This window comes from Gigantopelta aegis, chromosome 1 (assembly GCF_016097555.1).
Source record: "Gigantopelta aegis isolate Gae_Host chromosome 1, Gae_host_genome, whole genome shotgun sequence".
Taxonomy (NCBI): domain Eukaryota; kingdom Metazoa; phylum Mollusca; class Gastropoda; order Neomphalida; family Peltospiridae; genus Gigantopelta; species Gigantopelta aegis.
This window is the reverse complement of record NC_054699.1, coordinates 13802407-13823849: the sequence shown is the minus strand read 5'-3', so window position 1 is coordinate 13823849 and position 21443 is coordinate 13802407.

Sequence of the window (21443 nt, the reverse complement as noted above, 5' to 3'; positions counted from 1 at the left end):
GGGGGAATATATTTGCCACTAAAGTAGTAGAAAACTGTGGCAAAAGCCGACAACAATACATCGAACACATGTTCATTAGGGCAAATACTCGCAGGATTGGTTCTTGGATATAACCCGAGATTAATGTGATACGATAGCAGGCGATGGTAACCGTTACACAGGCACGGCTCTAGTCCCCCCCCCCCCCCCCCCCTTCATTCTGAATAAAACAAATATTATTGGTATTACATTATCGTGAAAAATGCACTTTGTATTTAACGGTATTTGTCATGATGAATCTTACTTGTAGAATGCAGCAAATTGCATTTCAGGACATCTAGTTTTCAATATTTTATTGGGGAGCTTTGCGACCTCGATCTCAGTCAGCTCCCCAATATCTACTTGCTGCCAACGTGACTATCATATTGTTTGCCAGTGGTCGATCTCCTGAACACGCTACTGATAAAATCAATCAAGCTGGAATGACCATTATCCTGGAATGTCCATGACAGACAGACAGACAACTCATTTTACGTGCCCCTATCCACGAAGGTTCAGGCACGCCCACCACGGATTTAGCCTCTGACTTCGCCAGTGACTAACTCCGGAGCAGGGGGGTGGGGTGTAAGTTTGAGGTGGGCGGAATTTGGAAAAAAGCGATTTGGTAAAGTCAACGCGAGCGCGGACCAAATAGCACACACTTCGCAAACTTGAAGTAACACCGAGTGGGAGCCGTGTTCTGATTGGCTGAATTTCGATTCCTCGGTGAAGCCTGTTTTTTACCTAAGTCTACAAAGAGTAACTGCCTCCAAAAACATGTCCGGACCCAAAATAGTTAAGACTGCTCGGCCAAAAGGTTTTTAAGGTGATTTTGAGCAATTGATCGGGAGCCAAAATAAAATGCGTTAGACTATTTATAAAAAAATAAACATAAGAATTTTGAACTGCTTCTAAAACGTTTAAAGTCTAACTAGCCCAATGAAGGAGGTTGATACCTGTCCTAGCAAAGGATGGCGTCTATGGAGATCCGATGTACCCGGTGATCTCAAGCTGCGGGAGGAACTGCCGGTAGTCGGAATCTGCTAGCACCTTGGTGATGGTACGGTAATGAGTCCCCGTGACGGTTTTCAGAACGCGATGTAATGTCGGGTTGTCCATCTCCAAGAGTAGCAGTCCTTGGCTGAATATTCCGCTCCGGCAGATGGTGACGCAAACTGCGTTGTGTCCCTCCCGCATCTTGAGTCGATGTACAGCGAACTCCCCTTCGTCTGGATTGTCTGGCAATGGTTGGTAAGCTAGGGCCTTGGGTCTGCTGATGAGTTGGCGTTCATCTCGGATGTTATTCTTAACCAGTTGTTGGTAACGCTGGGGGAGACGGCTGGCCTGCAGTGACCACTGCTCCACTGGTTGTTCGTGTGTCTCCGGCGGTTGAGAGGAGCGGCTCGGCTTGGCTGGTATGGCACTCGGGGGAGTGGTCGCCTTCCTCTTGACAACAGCCACCTTCCGGGCCTGCGCCTCAACGGGTGTCGCCAGTATAATCGGTGACAGCTCCGGAAGCGCTTGCGAAGGATTTGGTGCAGGTGGCCGGTTGTACGGTGTGACGCAGATTTCTGTGTCGAACTCCGTCTCCGGCTCTTCCGTTGGCAGAGAAGCTGGAACATCCGGGGCCGGAACCTCTTCTGTTCTTGTCTTCTTGCTCGGGTGAGCGGTGTTCGGCGTTCGAACAGAAGGAGTCGCCGCCGGCGGTTTAGCCACCGGTTTTGACCCCCCTGCGCCGCCGCTGGCGCACGTCTCCTCTTCCTCCATCTTCCTTTCTTTTGAATACGGTCTCCGTACACCAAGGTCACAGTTGCCCGTGACCCGGTGTACGATACCCGGTACTCTATTAGCATTCCATATGTCTTCATAAGTCCCCCCAGGTGGGGAGGGGGGGGGGGGCAGATCGAGAGAGCAAGGACTGATGTCCGTCTTCATCGCTGAATAAACTAGAATGTGTCCATGACATTTAGCGTACTCTCCTTACCTGACTTTTTATAGTCACGACTCTAACAGAGACTGAGGCATTAACGTCACCTGGTATTATTAAGAGTTTAAGCGTTGACTTAAGTGAAACTTATCTATCCACCCAAAACAAAACAAAGAAGAGATAGAGAGAAGAAAAAAAAAATGATAACAATAATTGGCTTGGCCTAGAGTTTGAGGAGGAAAAAACAAATGGCTCACGCTGTCACGGTAAACGGCTGAATTGGAGACCATGATATAACCTTATACGTCGGATTGAAGACCTGTGGGTCGGCCTTGGTGTTGTGGTGGTTGTCATCGGACTTAGATCCGGTATGTATTGAGTTCGCATTTCGGTAACGAAACCCATCCAAAGTGACCTGCAGTGGCTGAAAGGGAAGATGTACTGTTACTAAATCAACTTCCCTCTCACCAACCATTAACCCGCAGTCGTGAGACATTTTCCAATATACAGCTTAAAGGAACATTCCTGATTTTTGTGCATTGTAAGATGTAAGACTAATACAATATTTCGACGATTAAACTTACATATTAAATATATTTTCTTGTTTATTCAATGTGTTTCTGGTCGTGTTAATATTTGTAAGAAACCCATACTGGATTTTGTCTTCAAATAATTATGTACATACGAAAACAATATATTTTAAGAAATAAAATGAAATGTAACCTAGTACAAATATTAGAACGATCAGAAACACGTTAAATATACAGTCACGAATATTTTATGCCGAAAATATATATATATATATTTGATACGTAATTACAATCGTTAAAAAGTCTCTTAGTCGACAGCATCTTAAAAAATGCGTTTCAAAAATGCACTGAGAACTAATTCACAAGCTAACAAAATTGCCGGAATTATAGGGCATGGATCTCGTCGACCACCGCAGTCTTTTCTCACATTAAAGTTTGTAAACTCATTACAAAACAGACAATGCTCATTCAGCACTGACAACCATTACCAATAACTAGGTACATACCAAAGAAAACAAAACCAGGACCATTTTGTCCCCATTAAGTATAATAGTGTTAACGCGCTTCTATGGATGTTGTTAGGCATTGGATTGATCTGATTTTTCGGGCAGGGCGGACGAACGGACATTGGAAAACCATACACATTTAAGCTATATATAGGACAGCGTCCCATGACTGTCGAAAGTGATTGTTGATTGTTTTGCAAATATAAACATTGGAGTTTCTCAAGTTATAGAACACCACTTCTCACGGCAGATTTGTTGAAATAAAGACAGGTCACGTATTTGCGCATTCGGCGTTTGTCAGTGTCTGATAGCTGAATATCACAGAAAACAGTTTCTGATGTTTCATTATCATAGAAAACAGTGAGAAATGGGTCCATGTTACATGGACCTATATTTGCATCCAGGCTCACTCCTTGAATACGACTGACATTTAATTTCAGTTTCAAATTTACATGCACAATATATATTTGAGATTTCCTAAGAATTGTTTGTAGTTGATTTGAAAAAACAAACAAAAACAGCGTACAGGAAATTTAAAACCAGCCATACAAGTGGAATATTGCATTGCCTACTTGTTTAAAAAGATATGAGGGGTAATTTTTCTTTTTAAAAATGCCCGAAGCATAAATCATAAACATAATTCTTTCATAGTGTTTTTATATATAAAATATGTCTGAAAAAACAACAACACACACATTGCAGGGGAAGACCTCGCGAGTAGTACCAGGGCTTATTGGCTAAGGGCGACTAAGAAGTTTACAAAGGTAGTCCGTTGGGCGACCATCGATTTTAGTGTCTGGCTAGTATGGTACTAGTTAAAAAAGAAACACACTGATACTGAATGTGACAAAACACACCGCGTCTATGTTGGCGCGAAATACAGATCTGGCAACAGAATACCTAGAACATGTTCTACATTTTGACAGCACCAACATAATGAATAAAGATCAAATGCATATAAAAATATATTAGTTTATTAAGTTTTAAAGCAGTACCGTCTCAAATAACATTTTATTGGGGGTAAAAGTGCAGTGTAAATTAAAAAAAAATCTTTACAAATTACCATCAAACTGCATAGTTTAATTCTTTTGTCGTGTGTGTGATACAAGTTTTAAGGCAATTGGTGGAACATCCAAAGTAATCTGAATGACAAAATCATAATACATGATCAGGGTCGTATCTCTGCACAAAACAGTGTCGAATGGGCATTTGGCGAAACAGCGGATGATTCCATGGATCTCCATCTAGAACAGCCAATCCCGAGGAAATCATGTGCTGGGAATTTCACCTATCTTGTATCACCATACAGTTTATTAAATCCCTCTTGCACCGCCACAAAGAGGGCTGCCACTTCCAGAACAGCTTACCAAAGCACGCGCAGTTCTACATTTAGTCTGTGTCTACTGTATTATATTTTACCCTGTAACGAAAATGAGATTTAATATATTTAATTTAATGGTACTTTTTTTTAACATAAACGGTTATAATTCAACAAAAAAACACTATAGTTTTAATTTCACTTGTGCAGTTAAATTTCAATGTGATAATTGGAGGGCTAGTTAAATTTGAGAAGGGCCAATAAGATTTTTCTTCAACTGGCCCTGCTGGTATCTTCGGTTTTCATGTTAATTTTCAACCCTGCGATGCAACATACCATTCCCCGCAATGTGCACATTATATTACTTTATACGTAAATATGTATGTATGCCTACAAAATATATATTTTTTTATATGACCACTTGGTTACAAAATATCTACCATTTTACCATCATTTCGAGTTGCACTCTAACGTTAAAAATGCCTTTCTATTTAATACCTAATGACCACAGGTAAACAATGGGTTGGGTGTCAAAAACGGTCCTTTCTCGAAACTGTCAATTAAATTAATATGTATTTCTCTCTCTCTCTCTCTCTCTCTCTCTCTCTCTCTCTCTCTCTCTCTCTCTCTCTCTCTCTCTCTCTCTCTCTCTCTCTCTCTCTCTCTCTATCTCACACACACACACACAAGTTTGTAATTAATAACGATGTTCATTGAACCCAGTTATAATTTAACATATTATGTATCCTTTTAGTATACATTAATAAAATATTAGTCATACTAGTGATGCATACTATATAATAATAATAATTTAAAAAAAGCATTAACGCTTTTTGTCAGTTTCGTTCTAACATTATTGTTGCGCGACCATTCAACCGTGTTTTAATTGTTTGCTTCACGGTGTATATATACTGATGGAAAGAAATAAGGGATCGGATGTTTATGTTATATAATTTGAATTCACTATACAGTTAGAAATGACACAAGAAAACCTGAACTTTAAGTTGTTTTATTGAATATTAATAACGGTTGTGTCCCCCATACACCCGCGCAACTTCAGCACAACGTCGGGGCATACTTTGAATGAGAGTACGGATGGTAGCTCTTGGAATGTTGTGCCACTCGTCTCGGCGAGCCAAGAACAGTTGATCCACGTTTTGGGGCGCAATGGGGCGTTCACGAACACGGCGACCCAAAACATCCGACAAATGTTCTATTGGATTCAGGTCTGGACTTTTTGCTGGCCAGGGTAAAGTTTGGATATTGGCATTTCTTAAGCAGTCCACCGAAACACGGGCTGTGTGAGGGCGTGCATTATCATGCTGGAACTCAAAGTTGCGTCCAGCCCTGCGTGAAAACGGTATCACTACCGGCTGCAAAATGTGGTCCCTGTATCGAATACCAGTGAATCTTCCATCATGCCGTATCAGATCTGTCCTGTTGTCGTAGATTATCCCGCCCCACACCATTACAGAACAACCCCCGTATCTGTCATGTTCTTTAATGGTGCATGCAGTGTATCGCTCATTAAGACGGCGCCAAACAGGCAATCTTCCATCAGCATAGTCAAGATTGAAGCGAGACTCATCACTAAACATTGTACAACGCCAATGACGTAGTTGTCGTACCCCATATTGACGCACCCACTGTAACCTCAATCGTTTGTGTTGGGCTGTCATCTTGATTCCAATAACTGGTCGTCGACTTTTTAACCTGGCTTCTTTCAGTCGATTGCGTACTGTTCGGTCGCTGATTCTTAGCCGACATATATCCCTGAATTCAACATTTATTTTAGACGATGGCTTAAATCTGTCCCGTAAAGCAATCAGGCGAATCTGACGGTCCTGTCGAAGGGTGGTGACTTTACGTCTTCCTCGACCAGGTCGCATTTTCACGTTGCCAGTTTGTCGGTACAGGTTCCATAACCTTGATATCACGCTAATTGACTTCCCAAGAGCAGTTGCAACCTGTCTAAGTGATTTTCCTGACCTAACCATACCCACAGCAGTCCATTTTTGAGCTAAAGTCATGTATTGTCGTACCATTTCAAAACCCTTTCTAACCTGTAATCTCCATACAACAAACCGGCCTCGGTGGCGTCGTGGCAGGCCATCGGTCTACAGGCTGGTAGGTACTGGGTTCGGATCCTAGTCGAGGCATGGAATTTTTAATCCAGATACCGACTCCAAACCCTGAGTGAGTGCTCCGCAAGGCTCAATGGGTAGGTGTAAACCACTTGCACCGACCAGTGATCCATAACTGGTTCAACAAAGGCCATGGTTTGTGCTATCCTGCCTGTGGGAAGCGCAAATAAAAGATCCCTTGCTGCCTGTCATAAAAGAGTAGCCTATGTGGCGACAGCGGGTTTCCTCTAAAAAAAATATGTGTGGTCCTTAACCATATGTCTGACGCCATATAACCGTAAATAAAATGTGTTGAGTGCGTCGTTAAATAAAACAATTTTTTCTTTCCATACAATAATAACTTATATACCCGAAAGAACATTGTTTCCATCAGTATATGTTAGAAATCCATCAACTGTCAGACTAGTTTTGTATTTCACAACAACCTTGCAAGCGACTGCAGGTTACAAGCCACACTTAAGTTCTGCATGCAGTTCAATACAATTTCCATGTCAGAATATATTCTGTGAAAAATACAACACTATCGAGATGGTCATGTGACTGCTAATTTTAGGGATAGCTCTCGACTGACAAATACCGAGTAAAACAAATCAACAGATGGACCACGAAATTGTTCAGTTAACAGCCCTCATTCCTGAACACCGCCTGTAATGTTCTGAATTTTAAGACATTACTTGAATTGTAATATCTGCCTTGAATTTTAATAAAAACTGCCCTGAATTGTAATACTGAATTGCATTGTAAAACAATTGACCTGGATTGTAATAACCAGAGCTGACTTGAATTGTAATAAGATACCGACTTGAATTGTAATAACACACACATGAAAAGGAACGTGCGCTTAACGACATCGCACCGCATTTCTTCAATTTGAGTGCGACTGCGAATAATTATTACATGCTCATATACCACTAGAGTTTCGAGCATGTCCATCCCGGGGCCTGTCTCTGGATAGCCAGGGACTTGTCCCGGGATACAAAAAATAAGCGGACAATTTTGAAATTTACATCCAAAAATTAAATAGTGGGCCTTTAAAAATTTGATGCACATCTCTAATTAATATAATTAATAAAGAAAATTCTACTCATTAAATTTGGTCGCTAGATTAGATCGGGTGGTCAAAAAGAAATTAAATAAGATCGGTGGCCTGACACGGGACGGAGGGGGGTGGGGGGAGGGGGATAGAGTTGAAAAGGGGCAGAATTTTGAAAATAGCAATTAGTAAAACAGTTAATAGAATTAAAAAAAAAAAAAAAAAATTGACTGCTCGGTCGAATATTTATATAATTTGGAGCATTTTAGAAGGACAATCCAAAAATAAATAAGAGAAAGAAGAGAGGATCGGACTATTTAATAATATTAAAAAAAGAGATTAATTTCGACATAAACTTTTGAACGAAGGTCTAAAAGTTGAAAGTCCGATCTATATGTCCATTTGAGTGGCGTCGTTAAGGCCGGTAGGGTGCACAGCTTGTAGGGACGAGATGGGTTGCATCCCGTCAAGAAAAGCCCTAGATTGACAGTCAATAGACGTTGAAGGTTTAGAGCTGTGCTGAAATACAGATCTTGAGAAGCCGGATCCGTTTGAACGAGAGAGAGAATCAGACTAGGGTATAATCCAGTCGTTATGGGTTGGTATAGTGGTGCGGACGGGCCCGACTCCGGAGGATACGAGATGGTATCACAATAAAACAAAGTAAAGTCTAGAAAAGAGTAGTAGGGGCCGACCCCGCTTCCTATTTCTTCTTAGAGTGGGGCGGTCAATCTTTCAGTGCTGCTAGGACAGGCTCGGACATGTAGAGACTAAACGCGTTCTGCAGAATGGTCGTCATACGAGTCACGAAAAAAACAAGTCAACATAGTCAGACGGAGAAATGACGTGGAGGCAAGGAATCTCGCTAAAAAAGAATCCAACCTGGTGGTGCAGACTGTCGAAGCGAGAGCGTTCCAGCGTTCAATCAGTTCCAATGGCCGCATATATCCCAGTAGAAAACTTCACTTCGCTGACAAAAACAACGAAGAAAAAGATCCCCAAGCCGAGCCACGAAAGCACGTGCAGTGTGTAAAAGCGAAACAAACGTCTTACCGCGTCGAGCTGCAGACTGGAAATCCTTTAATTTGAGACTGTGGAGTTTATTGCATTTACGACGATCATTACGGCCACATAGGTTTCTCCTTTCGACTATCAGCAAATAAGTTTGTGGACCCACTGGGTTATTTGTCATTCCAGTCAGTGCTCCACAACTGGCATGGTATGTATTTCCCTGTCTATATGGTGGTGCATATAAAGGACCCCTTGCTGTTAATCGATGAGAGTAGCACAATGAGTGGATGCAACATGTTTTCTATCTTAGTATCTTTGTTGCCTTAACCATGTCGGGGGCTGGATCTACCTCAGTTGATAGAGCACTCGCCTGAGGTGCGTCGGTCACAGGATCAAATCCGCTTGGTGGAACAATTTTCTCATATTGTTTTTTCTTGCAGATAATGGCTGTTCAACAGAGATTTGACTGTTATCTCTGGGTTGTGCTGGGCATGGAATCCCTTACCAACTATTCAACTCGGACCTTTGGACATTTTCCCTGGAACTAATTTTGTAACTGCATACCATTGGTAGATCGATGGGATAGGACTATAGCACCAATCACCCACTACTCATTAATTAGCCATGTTGCCTTAATCTTAAACATTGTCTTAAAATATATATTTTAAAATTAGTTATTCAGTTAATATTAGCATAACAAAAATCATGTTTTACACCATTAGGTAACATAAAATGAAATATGCGTGCCATTTAGTGTAGTGTATACATGGGCCATTTTGAATTACACTTGGTACCTTCCCTTAAATATTAGCATGTTATCGGGATTAGTTTGTTGGAATTTGTGCGTGTATGTATGTGTGTGTGTGTGTGTGTGTGTGTGTGTGTGTGTGTGTGTGCGCGCGCGCGCGGGCGCGCCCCATGCATATAGCTGAGTTAAAGAATATCATTTTATGTATGCTTCAATAGCTCACAAGGTATCGTGGCAAATCTGCAATTTGCAGGCGATTCGGTACCATAGGTTCGAGTCCCAGCAACGGCATGGGACAATTTATAAGGCCAGGAAGGATTTAATTATCCCCAGCGCCAGTGCGTTAATATCTATGTATGTAATCGTCAACCTCGACACACATACAATGTATAGATACCCGTACATCTATACATACTAGCCAGTGCTAGGTCTGCCCACTGTGCCATGCACGTAAGCGGGATCGAACGCGTGGATTGTGAGCCCCATGCATGTGGTTGAGTTAAACAGCATCTTTTTTATTGGTGTCTGGATAGCTCAGAACGCATCGTGGTTAGCCTACAATTTGCAGGCGATTCGGTGTCATAGGTTCGAGTCGTTCTACGACTATGCTAGATATACCCCATAAAACACCTAAGATTATTCTCAAATGGTCCATTCCGCTATTGTGTGTTCCACTGCTGGTACATCAAACGTTGTGGTATACGCTATTTGTGAGTGCGAGTAACAAACCTATTTGCTGGTAGTCGAAAGCTGAAGCCTATGTGGCAGTAATGATTGTCTTAAATACAATAAACTCAACAGCCTGAAATTCAAGAAATGCGGTGCGGTGTCGTTAAAGCGCACGTTCCTTTCCATTTTTTTGTGTTATTACAATTCAAGTCGGTGGCTTATTACAACGCAAGGCAGCTCTGATTAGTACAAATCAGGGCAATTCTTTATTACAATTCAAGTCAGCTTGTTTATTACAATTCAGGGCAGTTTTTATTACAATTCAAGTCAGTATTGCAATTCAGTGCAGATGTTTTGTTTAAATTCAAGGCAGGTATTACAATTCAGTTAATTTATTACAATTCAGAGCACTACACCACCTCGTGTTGCTTTTTTACAATTGGCACTATACCACTTGCTCATCTGTTATCAGTTATTACTACATATAACACGCAACTTCAAACCAATGAGTAGTTTATATACTATAGATGTCAATCTACGTGCAATTATCAAAGAACGATTTCAAAAAGCATATCCCAATTGTGCAGCGTTTGTTTTACGAGGAACTATTTCCTAAACCGGACTATATTGAGCAGCTACAACAAGTAACGACGCGATAAATGATGTGGTGTTATCTACACTCTAGCACCCGTTCCTTCTTTCTTCATAATTATGTTCCTTCTCTACCACAATTTAATACCTGGTAACACGCGTGTTTGTAATACACTACGAAGCCATATCTGGTACTCATTCTGTCAAACAGACTTTTTTTTTACGAACACCAAGGCAAAATACAAACAAACACTTATTCAAAACGTCTTAAGGTGATAGATACTCTTTATTTCTTCCATATTATGAATATTTGTTATACACACACAAACAAAAGTAGGAACATAAATAAATAAATAAATAAATTAATTAATTTCATGGGATTATATACAACTGTAATATTGCCCTAGATGTACACTGAGCTTTCACTTAAAACTTGATTATATATTGGCGACACACATGTACAAACTATGAAAATTGCAATATAAACTGGACCCACACATGAAAGTCAATATCACTAATGTCATTATTTCCTCCACCAAGAATACAGTTTAAAGGTTTGTCGTCATTTTGATCACAGCAGATAACATATTCGTGTACAGAAAAAAATATTTGCTATTTTAACAAAAGTCTTATTTCTGATTTGTAATAATTTTTCACAATTTAGTAGAATATGTTTTGTATAGTCAACGGTTTCTTTGTTAGAGAGAATGCATTTTCTATCAAATAATTTTATGCTGCCTATTTTAATTACGTAAGATACTGAAAGCGCGAACTTTGGATGTACGTAAGCTATTTTCCAAAAGTGTGAATCGTTATGTCTGGGTGTATGTTGTAAAATCGAAGAAGTTCATTTGTATCCCTCAGGTGAGACCGGTGGCTTTAATTTCCCCATTCAAGAAGGGTTCCGTATACCCTGGCTCTCCATCGCTCCTTGTCTACAAATGTACCCTTTTGGACATAGCAATATATAACATCAGTAATATTGTATTTGTATGCTACATTAAAGATGTCTGATATAAAGTTTTTTGTTCCATTTCTTACACCTACTAGATACTGTCCTAGTTTAGAAACACATGTTGTTTTTTTGTCTTGTCGACATAGACGTCCAAGAAATAACAATTTACATTTATTAATATAGGATTCCAGGGACCAGAGACCAAGCGTTGCTGTTGTTGTCGCGGTAGGAGAACGTTGGTCAAGTCCTTGCGTTCTTCTAGCAAACTGTCTTTGAGACCTTTCTATCTTAGTAATATTGTGTGGAGATAGATCGTAAAGTAGTTCACACCCGTAAAATGCTGATGGAAGTATAACCCTTTTCAATATATTTGCACTTGTGATTGGATTAATGCCGTTTATATGGAGTCCTATTGTGTATAGTGAATTTACTATCTTAGTGGCTTTTTCACATGATCATACCTTACTGGGATTCTTTGGTTTCTGTCATTGTAATAATATTGTTCTCTACTAACAGAAGTTCATAACAACTAAACTGACATATTAAATACATTATTCGTGTTTAGAATACCAGTGTCTGTATATATTTTTTATTGTTTCGTCTTTGTAATATATTAATAGCAGCTAGAACTGGATTTTAACTCGCAATAATTTCGTACGTAGGAAGAAATAAAAACTATATTTTCGGAAATAGGATTAAGCTTTAGCTACTACAAATATTCAGAATACGAAAAACACATTATATATAGATATACTGCTCTTTTAAACAAGAAAGTGTATGTACTATGTAATTATAGTGGATAAAGGTGATATACTCGTATCAGGCGGAAACATTTTACCAAAAACAGCACACTCAGCAGAGTCTATTTAAGCATCACGCATGGGCGGCTAATCTGGGATCGATCCCCGTCGGTGGGACCATTGAGATATTTCTCATTGCAACCAGTGCACAAAATGTTGGTGTGTCAAATGCCATGGTACGATCTATCCTGTCTGTGGTATGGTCTATATAGAAGATCCCTTGCTAGTTATGAAAACACATATAGCGGGTTTTTCTCTCTAATGATATACATATCAAAATTAGCAAACGTTTGACATCCAATTATCAATTACTAATAAATAAATGTGCTCTATTAGTGCCGTTAAACAAAACAAACGTTAACTTTAAGCTCGATGCAGTACACAGTCGATTCTTGCAGTCGATTCTTGCGCACTCGTAAATTTTGCAAAGATGAAGCAAGACGTATGCGCCTGCTCTCTCGAGTTACCCCCCTCCCCCCCCCACCTGGGGGGACTCATTGCCAGTTATGGTGTGCTTCTTGAATACCGCGTCACGTACACCGGGCCACGGGCAACCGTGACCTTGGTGTACGGCGACCCGGTAAGGAAATCAACCAGGAGGAGAAGAAGGAGGAAGTCGGACGCGCCAGGGGCGGACCGGGGAAGGATAAAACCGACAGGTCAACTGCCGGCAGCGGCCTCTTCCGTTGTGCACCCCCAGCACCGATCAACATCAACGAGACCAGCGGATCCAGCTCAGCCGGACCCAGCCGTCGACTCGCCAGGGGCGGACCTCAACCAAGCGGTGATGGAATCGCCCCCATCAACTCCAGAGACTTCAGCCCCCGGGACTCCTGCGATGCCACCTCCGCCTCGGAAGAGTGCCGCAGTCGAGTCCCAGGCCCGATCTGTGGTCGTTGCCAAGCGTAAGGCAATTGCGTCTCCAGGCGACCAACCAGCCAAGCCAGGTCCGCCGACACAACCGCCGAATCCTGCTACGGAAACTGAGGAGCAGTGGTCACTCAAGGCCGGCAAACTATCAACGCGCTACTCCCAGTTAATCAAGACCAACATCGAGGACGTCCGGAAGCTATTCACGCAACCTAAGCACGAGGCTTTTAGACCGTTACCAGCAAGCCCGTCAGAGGGAGACTTCTGTGTCCACAGCGTCACAATGCCGTGGACTCTGTTTCACCGTACGCCGGAAAGGGATCTACAACCAAGCACTGCTACTCCCAGAAATGGATAACCCGACCCTCCATCGAGCCATCAAAATCATAGCCGGGAAAGAGTATCGAGCACTAGCCAAGTCGATAGCAGGATCCACATACCGGCCAGCCATCCCGCATTTCAACGTAACTAACTTCATCGGCTCGCCGTGAACTCCTCCCCTTTGCCAACCTCCTTTACCTCCGTGAGTATGGACTTTACTGACTTTAATTTTTTAGGCCGTCACTCAAAAACTTTGTTTATTTTTTTGTAAACAGTCGTTAAACTTTTATTTTCGGCAGTCAGTCTAAATTGCTCAAAATCACCTTAAAACCTTTTCGGCCGAGCAGTCATAAACCTTTTGGTTTTAATTTAGAGTCCAGACATGTTTTTGGATGCAGTTACTCTTTGTAGACTTAGGTAAATTACAGGCTTCACCGAGGAATCGAAATTCAGCCAATCAGAGCACGGCTCCCACTCGGTGTTACTTCAAGTTTGCGAAGTGTCTGCTATTCGGTCCGCGCTCGCGTTGACTTCACTAAATGGCTTTTTTCCAAATTCTGCCCACTTCAAACTCACCTCCCCCCCCCCCCCCCCCCCCCCCCCCCCTGCTCCGGAGTTAGTCACTGGCGAAGTCAGAGGCTAAATCCGTAGTGGGCGTGCCTGAACCTCTGTGGATAGGGGCACGTTAATATAATTCCCAGTCGATGCAGTACAGCCCCATCGTAGGACGTTTAGAGGTAATGATAGGTCACGAATCTAAATAACCAGTAAAGGTGCTGAGAATAAAAACGCTCAACTGAGATGTTTATGTCGTAGGATCGAAACGTACTCGCGAAACACAATGCAATTTCTCTACCCTTTCAAAAGCTGTGCTGTGCACTTTCCTGTCTTTGGCAAGTGCATATAAAATGTAGTAATGGAACAATGTTCAGGGTTTTCTCTGAAGACTATGTGCCAGAATTACCAAGTATTTGAGATACAGCAGCCGATGGTTAATTGATCAGTATGAACTCGTAGATGCAAAGTGCTATATTTCCCTATGCGTTTCATTTATTCGTGTAACATAGTTTTTGTTTAAATCGCACAACAATACTTACTTAATTAACGCGAAACTATGCCAATTGTAATATTTCTATTAGTGGGTGTAAAAAGTAGCCAATGTTTCCTCTATAAATGCTAATAATATACACAAATTATAGGTCGCATCTGTAACAAAACTGTTTGTTGAAAACATGTACGCAATAAAGCTAACTTCACGCTCTTAATCTTTTAAGCTTTCCCAACATTTTTATTTCAATAGTAAATGGAATACTAGTACTTTCTTTGAAATTGTATGTCTATGCTATTCGTGATATATTTGTCACATTTTAAAACAATAATCAATTAATAATGTGAATAATGTAGTAATTATGCATCCTTGATACACACGCACACACACACACACACATACACACACACACACACACACACACACACACACACACACACACACACACACACATACACATACACATATACATACATATATACATACACATACACATATACATACATATATACATACATATATATTTACATGTAGTTCACTGGGTATCGCCGTCTCAGTTAAATACTAATAATATGAAGCAATACAATAATAAAGAAAACAATAACAACAAATGACGAGAAAAGATTGAACCCGGCATATGGACACCATGCTCATATTTGTTTTCCCCAACAAACACACGAGAAAACAGCCAGCCAGGCATATGTCCACCATGTTCTGATGTATTTAACCCAACAAACACACGAGCAAAGAGCGAGCCAGGGATATGGCCATCCTTCTCTGATTTGTTTTCCACAACAAACACACGAAAAAAGAGCGAGCCAGGAATATAGATACCATGCTCAGATTTGTTTTCTCCAACAAACACACGAGAAACGAGCGAGCCAGGGACATGGCTACCATGCTCAGATTTGTTTTCTCCAACAAACACACGAGAAACGAGCGAGCCAGGAATATGGATACCATGCTCAGATTTGTTTTCTCCAACAAACACACGAGAAACGAGCGAGCCAGGGATATGGCTACCATGCTCAGATTTGTTTTCTCCAACAAAGACACGAGAAAAGAGCGAGCCAGACATACGGTCACCATGTTCTGATGTATTTAACCCAACACACACACGAGCAAAGAGCGAGCCAGGGATATGGCCATCCTTCTCTGATTTGTTTTCCACAACAAACACACGAGAAAAGAGCGAGCCAGGGATATGGCTACCATGCTTAGATTTGTTTTCTCCAACAAACACACGAGAAAAGAGCGAGCCAGGGATATGGCTACCATACTCAGATTTGTTTTCTCCAAGAAACACACGAGAAACGAGCGAGCCAGGGATATGGCTACCATGCTCAGATTTGTTTTCTCCAACAAACACACGGGAAAAGAGCGAGCCAGACATACGGCCACCATGCCCAGAGTAGGTTTTCACAAATGTAATTCTGTGTGTGCATGGGAAGTCAACAACAACAACAATCGAAGACAACAACAACAATAACAACAATAAACAACAACAACAAACAACGAGAAAAGGGTGATCCAGACATATTGTCACCATGCTCAGAGTAGTTTTTCACAAATGTATAGTTCTGAGTATGTGCATGGGATTTCAACCCATGACTTGATCTTAGACTCTAACACGACACAGTCTTCGTTTCCTCCATCGTCGTTTGGTTCTCCGACATTTCCGTCCTCCCAGACAAACGTCCCTTCAGTTTGCACGTCAGACAGGCCAATAGTGTACTACTTTGGACCTAAAGAATAACAAAGCAGTACTCAATGCTATAGGCAAAATTTACGTACAATAGGGAGATTCCGTAATTTAGTAAAATAAGGGATTTGACCCACAAACAATATAAAATAATAACAATAATAAAGAAAAGAGGAAATATACATAAATTAATATCATCATTACAATGATAATACGTTCGTTCCTATGGGCGAGTATTGCTGTTTCATTTATACATTTAACAAATGTGCTGATTGTTAAGTCTTTTTTTCTTTTTTGCGGATTTAGGTTTTTGTGGTTTTGCTAAAATACGCATTCTGTTGGGTTCTTACATTCGTGAAGACAAAGTACTACATGTATAATAAATTCAAATTACACGTTTTTTTGTGTTTTTAAATTCGTTGACGGCACTAGTCCACAATTATTACACGAAACGTATACCACATGAAAGGTGGTTTCTTTGTATGTAAATATGATAATCAGAGAAAAGAGTTAATTAATTTACAATCTTAACATGTAATAAATGTATTTGGCCCTTTCTGCTTAACCTAAAATTATCATGTACGACATGTAAGCTATGACAAACTAAATACAACCCTGGGGGCGGGATTTAGCTCAATCGGTTGAGTGCTCGCTTGAGGTGCATGCGTAGCAGGATCGAACAACATCGGTGGATTCATTCAACTGATTGGAATTTTTTCTCTCATCCCAACCGGTGCACTGTAATGGGTCAAAGGTCATGGTATGTGCGTTCCTGTCTGTGGGAAAGTGCATATAAAGGATCCCTTGCTGAATTAGAAACAATGTAGCGGGTTTCCTCTGATGACTATGAGTCAGAATTACCAAATGTTTGACATCCAAAAGCCGATAATTAATTAGACAATGCGCTCTAGTGGTGTCGTTAAAGAAAACAAATGCAACCTTAACTATGATAAATGAACTTAACACCTGAATGGGGGGGGGGGGGGGGGGCGGGACGTAGCCCAGTGGTCAAGTTCTCTCTCTCTCTCTCTCTCTCTCTCTCTCTCTCTCTCTCTCTCTCTCTCTTGATGCGCGGTCGGTTTAGGATTTATCCTAGTCGTTGGCCCCATTGGGCTATTTCTTGTTCCAGCCTGTGCTCCACAAGTGATGTAACAAAGGCCGTGGTGCGTGTTCCAGTCTCTCTTCCCCGGTTATTAAGTGCCCGCTGGTGGTAATAAATTCATCTTTCAGGCACAGCGGAAGCAGTAGCCATTTGGGGGCAGGGGATGACTGTGATTAAGGGCACAGTGCCCCCGGGTTTCTGGGGGGGGGGGGGGGTACTACCAATAATAAGATTTACTACAATAATATATTTGATTGACAATTACTGGGGGGGGGGGGGTGGGTGGGGCATGTATCTCTGCTCTGTTGCGCCTGTATTTTTTGCTACCCAGTGCTTTTTTAACCATGACCTTTGTAATCTATTGCGGAAATACTTAATCGTAGCCAGCAGGATGTAACATCTCGCGAAATGCGATTTTAAGCTACGCCCTTTTTCGTAAGCCACGCCCCCATGTCACAAAAGAGTCTAAATACTTGTTACAATATCTACATTTGGAATAATTTATATATATACACCAGAACATTACTCGATGTCGTAAAATCTGTATGTCGATCAACCGTTTGCTCATGAATATTGAGTAGACGCTCAATAGTTGACGGCTCTCAGATTCTACGATTTACTCTTTCTCTCAATCTATTGGGCTATTTACAGCCTTGCACGATAACTCAGGCTGATGTGACTTTGACACTGTCACGTCACTTTGTTTCCCTTTGTCTCATATGAACTAAAAAGTAAAGTAAATTTTGTTTTATTTAACGACGCCACTAGAGCACATTGATTTTTTATCTTACCATCGGCTATTGGACGTCAAACATATGGTCATTCTGACACTGTTTTTAGAGGAAACCCGCTGTCGCCACACAGGCTACTCTTTTACGGCAGGCAGCAAGGGATCTTTTATTTGCGCTTCCCACAGGCAGGATAGCAAAAACCATGGCTAAAAGAAGAAAGGTATGTTTAAAGCCTGGGTTTGGGAGGTTTGTCAGTGCGGGTGGGAGATTTAGATCAGTTGATTGAGTGCTTACCTGAAGTGCATGCGTCGCAGGATCGAACCACCTCGGCAGATTCATTCAACGGATTGGCATTTTCTCGTTCCAGCCACAACTGGTTAAAGGCCGTGTTATGTGCTGTCTGAGGGAAATTGCCTATAAAAATCGTTTGCTATTAGTAGGAAAATATATGGAGTTTCCCCTCTTAGACTATGTTAAAATTACCAAATGTTTGACATCCAATAGCCGATAATCTAATGGTGTCATCAAACAAACCAAAATCTCAGTGCGGAGGCGTGGGCTAATCAGGATAAACCAAAACAAAATGAATCTCGCTAAAACGTTTAACTTTGCTTTGCACTACACTGATGATATAATACCATAGATTAATAACAGGATAGCATATTACCTTCCATTTATTTACCCACAAAAATTAGAAATAAAAGAAACATCTGACGGTATTAAACCAGTTTCATACCTCGATATATGCACACACTCTAAGTGACAATGGCCTACAAACTTTTCAATACTCAATTTTCCTTAAAGGGACATACCCTAGTTTTTAAACACTAACCGATATTTTTTACTATTATAACCATTTTTAATAACTTAAGTCATACTTTACTTAGATTTTATTGTTTAGATTATCAATTTCCGTACATTCGAAGTTTTTTTGGTCATCCTGGTGTTTTTAATACCACAAAATGCATTTCTCATATTTTCAAAAATGCACGTGCGTCTGAGAAGTAACAGTTATGGAGTCGAGTTGTAGTCTATTTTTAGTGGATATTTCACCATTTCAAAGTCACAGACTCATGTTTTACTCAGTTGTAACGTTATCTAAGTGTGTTACAGGTTTGTAGATTAAATAAACTTAGTGTTAATTTTCACTGGTTGAAACTAGGGTATGTCCCTTTAATGTCTATCAGTATACCTTCGGTTCCAGGTTTGGGTGTCTACATATCCCAACTTCTAAGGCATGTTAACTGTATGCATATTTTAAACGCCATATCATTCTGACACACACATAATTCCATTAGAGTTATGATGTGCAGAAACTATCTACTAAATACGATGCATCACTGACCAGAACGACAGCTGAGGCTATAACATATTCTGAACTTGTGCATACTTTTTCATCACTTTGGTGCAATTCTTAAACATTTATTATCGGTTTAGATGATGTGACGAATTTGGCAGCTGTGGTGGCAGTACTCGTGACGGGATCAACCGGTGAGACAGCATATGTTTATTTTTGACAAATAGCTGCTATTATTACTGTTTTAAAGGGACATTCCTGAGTTTGCTACGTTGTAAGATGTTCCCGACTAATAAAATATTTCTACGATTAAACTTACATATTAAATATATATATGTGTTTGTTTAGAATACCATTGTCTGTATTTTTAATTTGTTTCTGGTCGTCTTAATATTTGTAAGAAGCCCAAACTGGATTTTGTCTTCAAATAATTTTGTACGTACGAACAAAACATATTTTCGGAAATAAAATGAAATCTTACCTAGTATTAATATTACAACGATCAGAAACACTTTTAATATACAGCCACTAATATTTTATGCACAGACATATATTTGATATATAATTACAATCGTCTTAACAATTGCAACAAATTCAGGAATGTCCCTTTAACAGTTAGTCAAGGGTGCATATCATCATAGATGGCTTGATTCCAATGAGCTATGTCCTATGCTATTTTTGATTTAGTAATTTTGGAATGTTTAGTTCATGACTAAATAATAATTTATGTTAGAATTATACGCTTGTTACTTAACTAGATACATTACAGTGCGATAACGAAGGAACTATATCGTAAAATTGGTATTTTATTTCAGGACGTTTTATAGATTGGACTAGAATACATTACCGATAGTTCTGTTGACATAGACACTGACAACTTCGTTTTTCTCCCCCGTGTCTAAGACCACCAATCTGTCACCTGGCTTATTGCATTCCGCACGAGCATCATCAACTTGTATCTTAACACTCATCACATTGATGCATACATTTTCAAGTAGTATGTACCCATCTTCTATTGGGCAGTGACCTGCAAATATGTTATATTTTAAATTATTAGACCCTATTTGCATTATTTTAAAAACGAATATTATCAAAACTCATTAATTTTGTTTCAACTTACCCTCACCTCCTCCCACACCTACAAATAGTCCACAATTTTATTTTATTTTCGAATTTGGCGATTTAATAATAAAATATATTCGATATATTGAAAATTAACTCATATTTAACAATAGTTCGAACGACAGCTTAAACAACAGTTAATGTCCGATTTTGAATGAAGTTTTCTGAGTACAAATTTCAGCAATGCTAACTTTCTGTCGAAGATAGAACAAATACAGAACTATATAGTGGTCAATATGTTTCGAATCGGATCTTCCAGTAGGAAATGACCACAGGTTATAGGGTGTATACTACCAAATCAAATCCCATAGACGACAATAGTAACATATGTGGCTAAAACTCCTACCTGCAACGTATCAGCCGACATAAACGCCACGGATATAAATACTACCACCCCTTACACGTAAAGTGAATCAGAAAAAAATGGGGGTCAAGCTGCTCGTTTCTGAGATAACGGGTAGCGTCTATGACTACCCTAGTTTCGCACAAAATTCGAGTACTTTTTTTTACAGGTACCCCATACATGTTTCAAGCACAAGGCTAATTGACACATTGGTACTAGATGAAATAAAATTGCAATTTTGTTTTACCCAGATGAAACTATTATTTTTTACAACCAACACACTCACATTTATAACCAATCACAGGACTTGTGGTGTTCACTTCTCTATCAAAATTTCGGTGCACCTCGAACTTTGACCCAGCCGGAAGTTATTTGGTTTAGTACTACCTATAAACATCGATTCTGAATGTGCTGAGCTGCTGACAAATATATAGTTTTATTGGTTGAACACAAAATTACCATGACTCAGAACAGTGTCGTCTTTAGTTGGGTCCATTAAGAGGGACCTGACTATGATCGGTGGTGTCGTGGTTAAGCCATCGGACTTAAGGCTGGTAGGTACATGGTTCGCAACCTGGTACCGGCTCGCACCCAGAGCGAGTTTGAATAGCAAAGCGTCTAACTTATAATAAACACAAGCCATGCCAGACCTGGCTC